The sequence below is a fragment of the Pan troglodytes genome, chromosome 4 (genome assembly GCF_028858775.2).
Source record: "Pan troglodytes isolate AG18354 chromosome 4, NHGRI_mPanTro3-v2.0_pri, whole genome shotgun sequence".
Lineage (NCBI taxonomy): Eukaryota > Metazoa > Chordata > Mammalia > Primates > Hominidae > Pan > Pan troglodytes.
The window spans coordinates 18,029,149-18,038,607 of NC_072402.2; the positions used below are offsets into that span (position 1 = coordinate 18,029,149).

The 9,459-nt window shown below is 43.1% G+C and overlaps 1 long non-coding RNA gene across 1 annotated transcript; it reads right to left on the minus strand.

Moving 5' to 3' along the window:
• Positions 1-385: 385 nt before the first annotated feature.
• LOC104006361 (uncharacterized) lies at positions 386-8,933 on the minus strand. Its single transcript, XR_001717490.4, has 3 exons — positions 8,680-8,933; positions 6,303-6,900; positions 386-1,979 (listed from the first exon to the last, which is right to left on the minus strand). It is a non-coding gene; the product is annotated as an uncharacterized LOC104006361 (long non-coding RNA).
• Between the last annotated feature and the right edge of the window lie 526 nt (positions 8,934-9,459).

Here is a 9,459-nt window from a genome sequence, read left to right on the forward strand (position 1 = left end):
AAATGAAGACACTAGTGGGAAATGGACTTGTAGTTTATGATGTTGTTTTCTTCTGACAAGACTACACGTATAGATAGATTTATTTTTATAAGACTAACGTATTTTTTCTAAGCTGCTTTGTTCTAAATAGAACTGTCGCTCCTACTTTTTTTCCCCCAAATCTGAACTGAGTATGAAAGAACAGAACTATTTTGAAAAGATTTACTGACTCACCGGTGTATCCGCAGTAGAGATAGCAGACGCCAAAGACATCTACTGGGGAAAACCTGTGAAAATTCATAAGGTCACAAGTCTTTGTGCAGATTCTCTTGGGTTGCAGAGAGGAGAGATTTGGAATTCTCTTTGAAAGTACAGCTTAGTCATAGATCACAAGCACCAGCAAGACTAATATTTTAAATTATATGTTTATTCTTGATACTGAATGATTATTCTGCACCTAGGGAATTAATGTCTTTGCAGTCATTTAAAAATACTTGACAGTAACAGACCCTTCTCTACCAAATGATCACGAGGGTTAGATATTGGGGGGTTGAAAGTATAGCTCATTTTTGCAGATTCTTGTGTGTTTGAGGACCTATTTCTAAGAATTACGCTTTCCACATAATTCAAGCCCTAGTCAAGCTTTTCCATTCTGATAGCTTTCAGTTCAGATGTTCCTCATTTTATGCAGTAGCGCTCCTTTGAAAATGCAACTAAGCTAGACCATCTTTTAAATGTACTGAAAGCACTGGCTGTAATAAATCACGAAAAGCGATATCTTCTCCAAACTGAATCACTACCACTAATGTAGCTGACTTTTAAATTTGAATTCCCTGAGGTTTGGCTTAAAGCTTGGCTTTGGGCCAAACAGCCATTAGGAGATTGTGCGGCTAACTCCAATACACTCTGTGTAATTGCCCTCAGGCTTCTAAATGGTCCCAACTAAAGGGTGAGACACATTTTTTATATAATTTGGTAGACAACAAAGACACAGTATGGAAATTGTATTACAATTTCCACTTTACATTAGCTGTTGCTGCTTATGTGCATATAAGAAAAGTAATAATAAAGGTATAATTAAATTGGAGAGAAGAGTGTATTTCTATCCCGTTGGTGCTTATCCTATTGTAGAGAAAGTGAGAATAAGATATAATCTGGTAATGTGGCCACATGGATCATGACTCTTTGACCACATATACATTATATGCTTGAGGCCACGTTTCTCATCCATTTTCCCTGTTCACTGTCAAATGGAACAATTTATGAACCAGATGTCTAAGAGCTGGTGGAAGGAATGTATTTATTACAGGGTCTCTGCATCTTAGTTCCTGCTATATGGTTTTGTGGCTCATAAAAGAATGCAGACTTGCCCAAAATATCATTTGATTGTAGGTGATGACTGTCAGTACTACTCTTAGAACTAAGGGGCTTTCTCCTGTTTCCCTGGAATGTGGACAAATTGTTTCCCACTGAGAGCTAAACTTTGAAATCATTTCATATGAGATCAGAACTCTGAAAAAACACAGAACTCTTCAAAAAGAAAAAATTACACAGAACTCTCAAGAAAGAAAAAAAATGGCCGTTAGGACTTTCTAACCTAGTGAAAACTGTCTTTCATTAGCTGTGTTACTACCATCATCCTGAATGGAGGTGGAGCCCACTCGGAAGCTTGACTAAAAGGAGAGTGACAGGCAGACATGGTATTACCCGTCTTAGCCCTCTCTAGGGGAAGTTAGTTTAGCCAAGAAACCTCAAATGTTAAGGACTCCAACTGATGCCACTGTCTCTATTCTAGAGACTGTAGCTCAATAACATGACATTTCCAGTTCATCGTATTCATTCTGTTCTGATTCCAGTTTCACTAGGCCACATACTGAAGCTAGCTCTTCCTTTCTTTTACAGGTACGCACCCATTTCTCAGTTCAGTGAATCAACTGGACGTTGCCGTATGTTGGAAGACATACCTTCATCTTACATCCTTGATTTCTGTGAATTTGCACCTGAAAGACAACAGATCTCATATCAAGCTTACCGAAAACAACAACAAAAAACCCCATAAAACTTTCAAATACCAAGTTTTCTTTGTTCAGCCAATGAGTATTCATTGTGCACCCATGAGGGGCTAATGCCACTCTGCAAGGCCTTTTGAGAGAGGGCAGAGGATGCCTGGCTCAGGGCCACTTTCCACTTAGAAATATCTACAGGCTTTTTTCTCTGTTCCCTCCTCCACTTGAGCCTTTCTCAGTGTCTGATGTGGCACTGTTGTCACCAGATGGTCACTCAACCTTTCAAAAGCTTTGCTAATTTTCACTAGCTTCCTGCCTGGCAAAAATGGGAGAAAATTAAGTTCTGCTTTGCAGATGCGGCTTGTGAAAACCATTCATTGCAGCATTCATTGCAGCCACCCTTCATGATCACTCTTGGGGCTGTCCTTTCTTTGGTGGAAGGCTTTTGGATTTAGGGAAAGCGCCTTAGCACACAGCGGCATTTTCACTAACAATTTGTTGTAAAATCTTGGGGTCACTCTAGAGATGGAAGGAGTCTGAGAGATTATCTGGTGTAACATTCATGTTTCCAAAAGGAAACTGAGATCCAAAAAGCCAAATCCTTTGGCCAAAAACACACGGCCTAATTTTACTCGCTTTCTGTGATTTGGGGCTAGTTTCCAAAAGTCTTCAGCACTGTGTTTTTTTCTTTTTTTTTTGCTCATGGATACTTCTGACAGTCATTCTTGTACTCCTCAAGTTATTAAGGTTCAATGTAGTCAAATTCAACTTTACTCAGATTCCACTAGAGGGTAGGTCATACAATTGTAAAGAAGCAGACAGGTTGTGTTGCAGGACATACCAAGATTGTTTAGTTCTGATTAATACTAAAAATCCAGCTGGGTGCAGTGGTTTATGCCTGGAATTCCAGCATTTTGGGAGGCCAAGGCAGGTGGATAACTTGAGGTCAGGAGTTTGAGACCAGCCTGGCCAACATGATATGAAACCCTGTCTCCACTAAAAATACAAAAATTAGCCAGGTGTGGTGGCACATGGCTCTAATCCCAGCTACTCACGAGGCTGAGGCATGAGAATCGCTTGAACCTGGGAGGCAGAGGTTGTAGTGAGCTGAGATCATGCCACTGCACTCCAGCATGGGCGACAGAATAAAACTATGTCTCCGCACCCCCCCCAAAAAAAACCATTGAGGCAGCTGCCTCAGCAGGAAGACATGTGGCTCTGCCCCTGTTGTTTCTAGGACCCTGAGCATTTGGTGGCATTGATTTGTCTTCCAGTGTTATTTGTTTTATTCATCTTTGTTGTAGACAAGTCGTGACCAAGATCCTCTAAGAGACAGCTGTGGTAGGCAGGCTTCTCAGATGGCCCATGATGATCACCACTGCCTGGTTTGATGGCCGTGTGCTATTCTCTCCCCTTGAACATGGGTTAAGCCTAGTGACCTGCTTGTAACCAACCAACTCCAGCTAAGCTGAAGGGATGCCACAGTTTTCAAGCTTCAAGGATTAGCTTACAAAAGACTGTGACTTCCTTTTTGCTGATGGACTCTCTTTATTGCCTTCTTGGCTTGAAGACTTTGAGGAAGCAAGCTGCCATGATGAGGAGGCCAACATGACAAGGAACTTCTCAGGGTGGCTGCCAGCCAACAGCAGCAAGGAACTGAGACTATAAGTTCAACTGTCTGAGAGGAACTGAATCCTGAAAACAGTCTCATGAGCTTGGAAGCAATTCTTCCCCAGTTGAGCCATAAGATGGCTACAGCCCAGCTCACACCTTGATTGCAGCCTGCGGAGAGACCCCACAGTGGAAGATGCAGTTCCTTCCCAGCTCCCTGACTTACAGAAGCTATGAGATAATAAACATGTGTTGGTTTAAGCTGCCACATTTGAAGAAATGTGTTATGTAGCAATAGATAACTAATATGATAGGAAAAAAGTAAGACAAGGTTGTAAGCATAAGTTTAAGTGCATTGCCAGCCATACTAATTTTTGCATCACAAATGACCTGAATTTGACAATTTCAAAATGTAAAGCATTTTGGATGAAAGTGCATTCAGACAAGAACATGTGAGAGTCCTCTGTATCTTTTAAATCCACAGAGGCAATGAAGCAGCACTTGTGACTTAATATGCAATTTGAATTGCACCAGAATTTTCAGATGAAAGCAATTGAAAAATGTGGAGGGAAGATGAAGTGATACTTGCCATTTTCCTTTTAATACTTACACAAATCATGACAGAAACTATTTATTGGACACCTGATAATAATAATTTGCAGCTTATTTCAAGGAATTCTCTCACCAACTCTATGATGGAGGTAGATTATCCCAATTTTTCAGGTGAGAAAAAAATGCATTGGTGAGTTTCCCAACCCTTACTTGGTGACAGCGATGATGTTGGGACCCAGTGTGTCTCACTTGAAAGCCTGTGTTCATAGTTTTCAAGCTTACAAAGTTGTCTGAAGTGGCTGGGTGCGGTGGCTCCTGCCTGTAATCCCAGCACTTTGGGAGGCTGAGGCGGGTGAATCACTTGAGGTCAGGAGTTTAAGACCAGCCTGGCAAACATGGTGAAGCCCTGTCTCTACCAAAAATACAAAAATTAGCTGGCGTCGTGGCACACGCCTGTAATCCCAGCTACTCAGGAAGCTGAGGCAGGAGAATTGCTTGAACCCAGGAGGTAGAGGTTGCAGTGAGCTGAGATTGTGCCACTGCACTCCAGCCTGGGCAATAGAGTGAGACTCTAATTCGGAAAAAAAAAAAAAGTTGTCTGAAGTGACAACTATTCCTCTCCTCTGCTTTGTTCAACCAATGGTAGCAGGTCATTACAAAAGCTACCTTTATTTTGTTAAAAAAACAAAACAAAATGAATTTTCTGAGTCTAAAAGCCACTCTTTTTCCAAGGATATATTTGCAATTAATCATATTCTGAGTTGCGATTTTTTTAAACGCTTGCCCTCTGTGTCAGTTTTATTATTACTTAGGCTTTTTTCACCCTGCAGATTTTTGTGTTGTATTCACAATTAAATTCGTTTTTTTTTTGAGGGCAGGAATAGTTTTTTAATACTTTCATGTCTCCAGCCACATTTGTCACTGTATTTTGCAAATAATAAACATCTGGTAAATCTTTTTTGATGAATTCGATTAACTCTGAAATGAAAACGGTAATGACCTGAGGGATTGTTTCTTTCTAGGAAACTGTCAGCCTCGTCTAAGGGACCAGAGCTGCCAGGAAAGAACCATGATCGGTGTTGTTCAGAGAACCAGGAGAAATTGCTGCAAGATCAGTCTTACGAATTCTCTCTGCTGCAGCTTTGCTCCTGGACCACTTCTGAGAGGGATCATGGGTAAATCAGGATGATTAAACATCTGGGTTTGCCTGGGACTGATGGGTCTTCACTACAGTCTCAGGCAAATGAGGATGAAATGCTCTTCCTAGCAAGCATGTGCATTTCGTGGGAAGGGATGTGCTTTTGCATCTTTGTGTGGCTTGTTTTTTCTATGACTTTAAACCTAACCAACCAACCGACCAACCGATCAATCAACCAAACAACCAACTTCTGGGTGTCTTAAAAGGTGTACTGGAGCCTACTGTTTCATAAGTGTTGTATGTTTTCTATCGTAAATGTTAGCTAGATTTAAACAGCAGTTTTAGTACGGAAGATCTAGTGGTATTTTGGAGGTCACTATCATCAATATTTAGCTGTAATGTGCAGACAAGGCTCCTGGGTCTGTTCCATGTCACAGATCTCTTTTGAAGTCCTGGAGAGTTTTGCCCACTGAGCCACTATGCAGGGGACAGACAGGAATAAAGCTGGTTATTAGCATGCACTCCAGGTCCAAGACAGCTGTATCAAAATCTCACACACCAGGCTATTTAATTTGTTGGCTGCTCAGTGGAAAGAGGCCTGCTGGGCAGGCTGGGTTGGAAGAATTAAATGGAGAGAAATATAAACCAGTATAATTCACACTACTGTTTCTTGGCTGCACTCACATGTGGATAAAAAAATTTTTCCTACCCTAGAGCTGGCATATTTGTTTTGCCACTTTGAGCTAGTACCCTGGCAGCTGAAAGTTGGTGGAGAAAATCATACAACTGAGCTGACTGCTTTTTAACTTTTGGTAATTTTGAACTTCCATTTGTCATTGCCTGGTAGTTGGATTGTGTTTCTCTAGTAGGTGGTCTTTCCCGAACTTTCTTCTTGCCCTCAAACCACACATATCCTTTCCTTCAGCAGACAATCTCGCCTCCTTCTTCAAGGAGATAAACAAATAGGTCATCAGCTTTGGTCCTATAACTTGTCACCACCAACTGCAACAGTCTACCTCTACCTTCTGCCACGTGTGCCTCTCCAGCTCAGTTATGAGGGAAGAACTGTTCCTCCTCTGCCAGGATGAACCATCTTGTGTGTGCTTCATATACTCCTTGGTTCTAGGCAGGCAGCTTCTGAATTGGCCTTCAGCAATCCCCATCTCCTCCTATTTATGCCCTTCTGCAATCTCCTTACTTAGAGTGTGGGACTATTGACTTGCTTCTAATGAGAAGAATATGGCAAAAATGATAGGCTGTCACTTCCAAGATCAGGTTATAGAAGACTGTCACTTTCATCTTGCTTGTACTCTGTCACCAGCTGGCTCTGATGAAGCACCTCCCATGTTGCAAGCTGCCTTATGGAGAGGTCCTTATGGCAAGGAACTCAGGGCAGCCTTGGGCTAACAAGAACAATAAACAGAGGTCCTCAATTCAATAGCCCATGAGGAGTTTGCGTCCTGCCAACAACCATCTAGGGTGGCTGAATGTACATCCTTTGCCAGTTAAGCCTTGAGATGATGGTAGCCTCAGGTGACACCTTGATTTCAGCCTGTGAGAGACCCTGAGCCAGCAGGCCCGCCTAAGTGGCACCCAGATTCCTGGCACACAGACCTACGAGATAATAAATGTTGACTTAAATCAACTTGTTTTACACATCAATAGATACCTAACAGATCTGAAAGTTTTCACACCTATATTTGATCCTCGATTCAGGATGAATACCTGCAGAAATACAGCTTGCTTTCTATCTCTAAAGTGGTGCTGTCCAATAAAATATATAATGAGCCACAAATGTGAACCATATATTTTTCAGCCACATTAAAAAAAGTAAAAAGAAACAGGTGAAATTAATTTAAATAATGTATTTTATTTCATCCATACGTCAAAACTACATTGTTTAATTATGTAATTCATATACCACATGATTAAAGAGATAATTTAGATATATATTTTTTGGACTGAGTCTTTGAAAACCCATGTTTATATTACACTGGCAGACATCTCCATTCAGACTAGCCACCCAATGGACCACCTGTGGCTAGCAGCTACCATATTGGACAGCTCAGCTTGAAAGAGAAAAACCTGGCCAGGCGCAATGGCTCACGCCTGTAATCCAGCACTTTGGGAAGCCGAGGCAGGAGGATCACCTGAGGTCAGGAGTTCGAGACCAGCCTGGTCAACATAGTGAAACCCCGTCTCTACTAAAAACACAAAAATTAGCTGGGCGTGGTGGTGCATGCCTGTAGTCCCATCTACTCCGGGAAGAGGCTGAGGCAGGAGTATTGCTTGAACCCAGGAGGAGGAGGTTGCAGTGAGCTGAGATCGTACCACTGCACTCCAGCCTGGGCGACAACAAGGAAATTCCGTCTCAAAAACAAACAAAAACTCAGTTTGCTCAAAAAACAATTTCTCTTCAAACATTTTTTTTCTGTTTTATTTATTTTCTATTATTGTTATTTATTTATTTTTTGAGAAAGAGTCTAGCTCTGTCACCCAGGCTGGAGTGCAGTGGCGCCATCTCAGCTCACTTCAATCTGCCACCTGGGTTCAAGCGATTCTCCTGTCTCAGCCTCCCAAAGGTCTGGGATTACAGGCGCATGCCACCACACCCAACTAATTTTGTGTTTTTATTACAGACAGGGTTTCACCATGTTGGCCAGGCTGGTTTCGAGCTCCTGACTTCAGGTGATCTGCCCGCCCTGGCCTCCAAAAGTGCTGGAATTACAGGCGTGAGCCACTGCACCTGCCTTTTTTTTTTTTTTCTGTTTTAAAAAAGGTCTCTTTTGCTGGGCACAGTGGCTCACACCTGTAATCCTAGCACATTGGGGAGGCCAAGGCAGGAGGATCACTTGAGTCCATGAGCTAGAGACCAGTCTGGGCAACATAGTGAGACCCCATCTCGAAAGAAAGGAAGAAAGGAGGGAGGGAGGGAAGGAAGGAAGGAAAGAAGGAAGGAAGGAAGGAAGAAAGGAAAAGTATCTTTTCAGAATTTTCCAACCAGTTGAATTTGCTTCTGTGGCCTCCCTGGGTGCCCTGTAGCCGTGTGGACAAAACCAGCATGGCGTCGAGGGAAGCGCTAGTCCCCTAAACCCCACATGGTCTCCAGAGGCTGGCTTCTGGGAAATGCCTCATTTTGTTGGTGTGCGGGTTTCCCACTTTAGTCACTGTGCCCAAGCTCCCCCACGCCTGCTCTCTCAGCACAGGTCTGCCCTGCCCTTGGTTGTCGGGAGCTCTGCCATTTCCCCCTCGGTTTCCCCCTAGTTCCGCTGATTCCCCGGGACTTGGAAGACTCCTCCACTGGCTCTCAGCTTTGGGCTGTCCTTCCTGTGCCTCTGCTACGGGGTCTCCTGGCCCCACACTTTGGTGACCCTCGGCAGGCATACAACTTACTAATTTTCAGTTCTTTTCCTCCTCAGGGCCTATGAGAAATTTTCTGGGTCTTCTGCAGGCCTCACTGGAAATGAGGGGGCCTGGGGTGGGGACCTCCCAGCCCTTCTGCGCTTGGCCCCAGCCCCATCCTGTTCTTCTGGAGCTGCTCCGTGTTGGGCAGGCAGTCTGGGAAGCTGCCTCGCCTTAGGATTCCAAATGGAAACAGCTTTCTGCCTTTGGATTCTCATACATATGATGGAGATTTCTTTCCTACCCCTCACATCCATCAGCCTGGATTATCAACCACGGTCTCTCCTTTTCCCCCAACCTGCTGAAACAATCAGCAGTATCTGATTTTTTTTTCTCTTTCCAGGCTCTTAACTACAGCAAAATAAGAAACTGAAACAAGCAAACAAAAAGGCGTGGGCAGTGTTAATTCCTTTCGCCAGTGTTAGGAGCTATCCTGCAGCCTTCCTTATTCCAATGTTAACTGAGACAGACTCTTTGCCTAGGTATCCAACCTCTGTCTTCATCTTCCTATCAAAGCCCGCTTAGTTTTGAGAGCAATACTTTTCCCTCAACTAGTTCTAAGTTTTTGCTAGTTTAAAAGCACTTTGGTGTAAGATCAACATGAAAGTCATGTTAAAAAGAAAAATCATCATTCACCACTTCAACTGACCCCCTGTGTTAGTCTGGGCCTGACCCCCCAATGAATGTCACTGAGCTAGTGGGAGAAGAGAAGCATACCTCATTAAAAGTATGTAAAGATATTATTCTCTCCCTCTGCCTGGCATAGCCCCC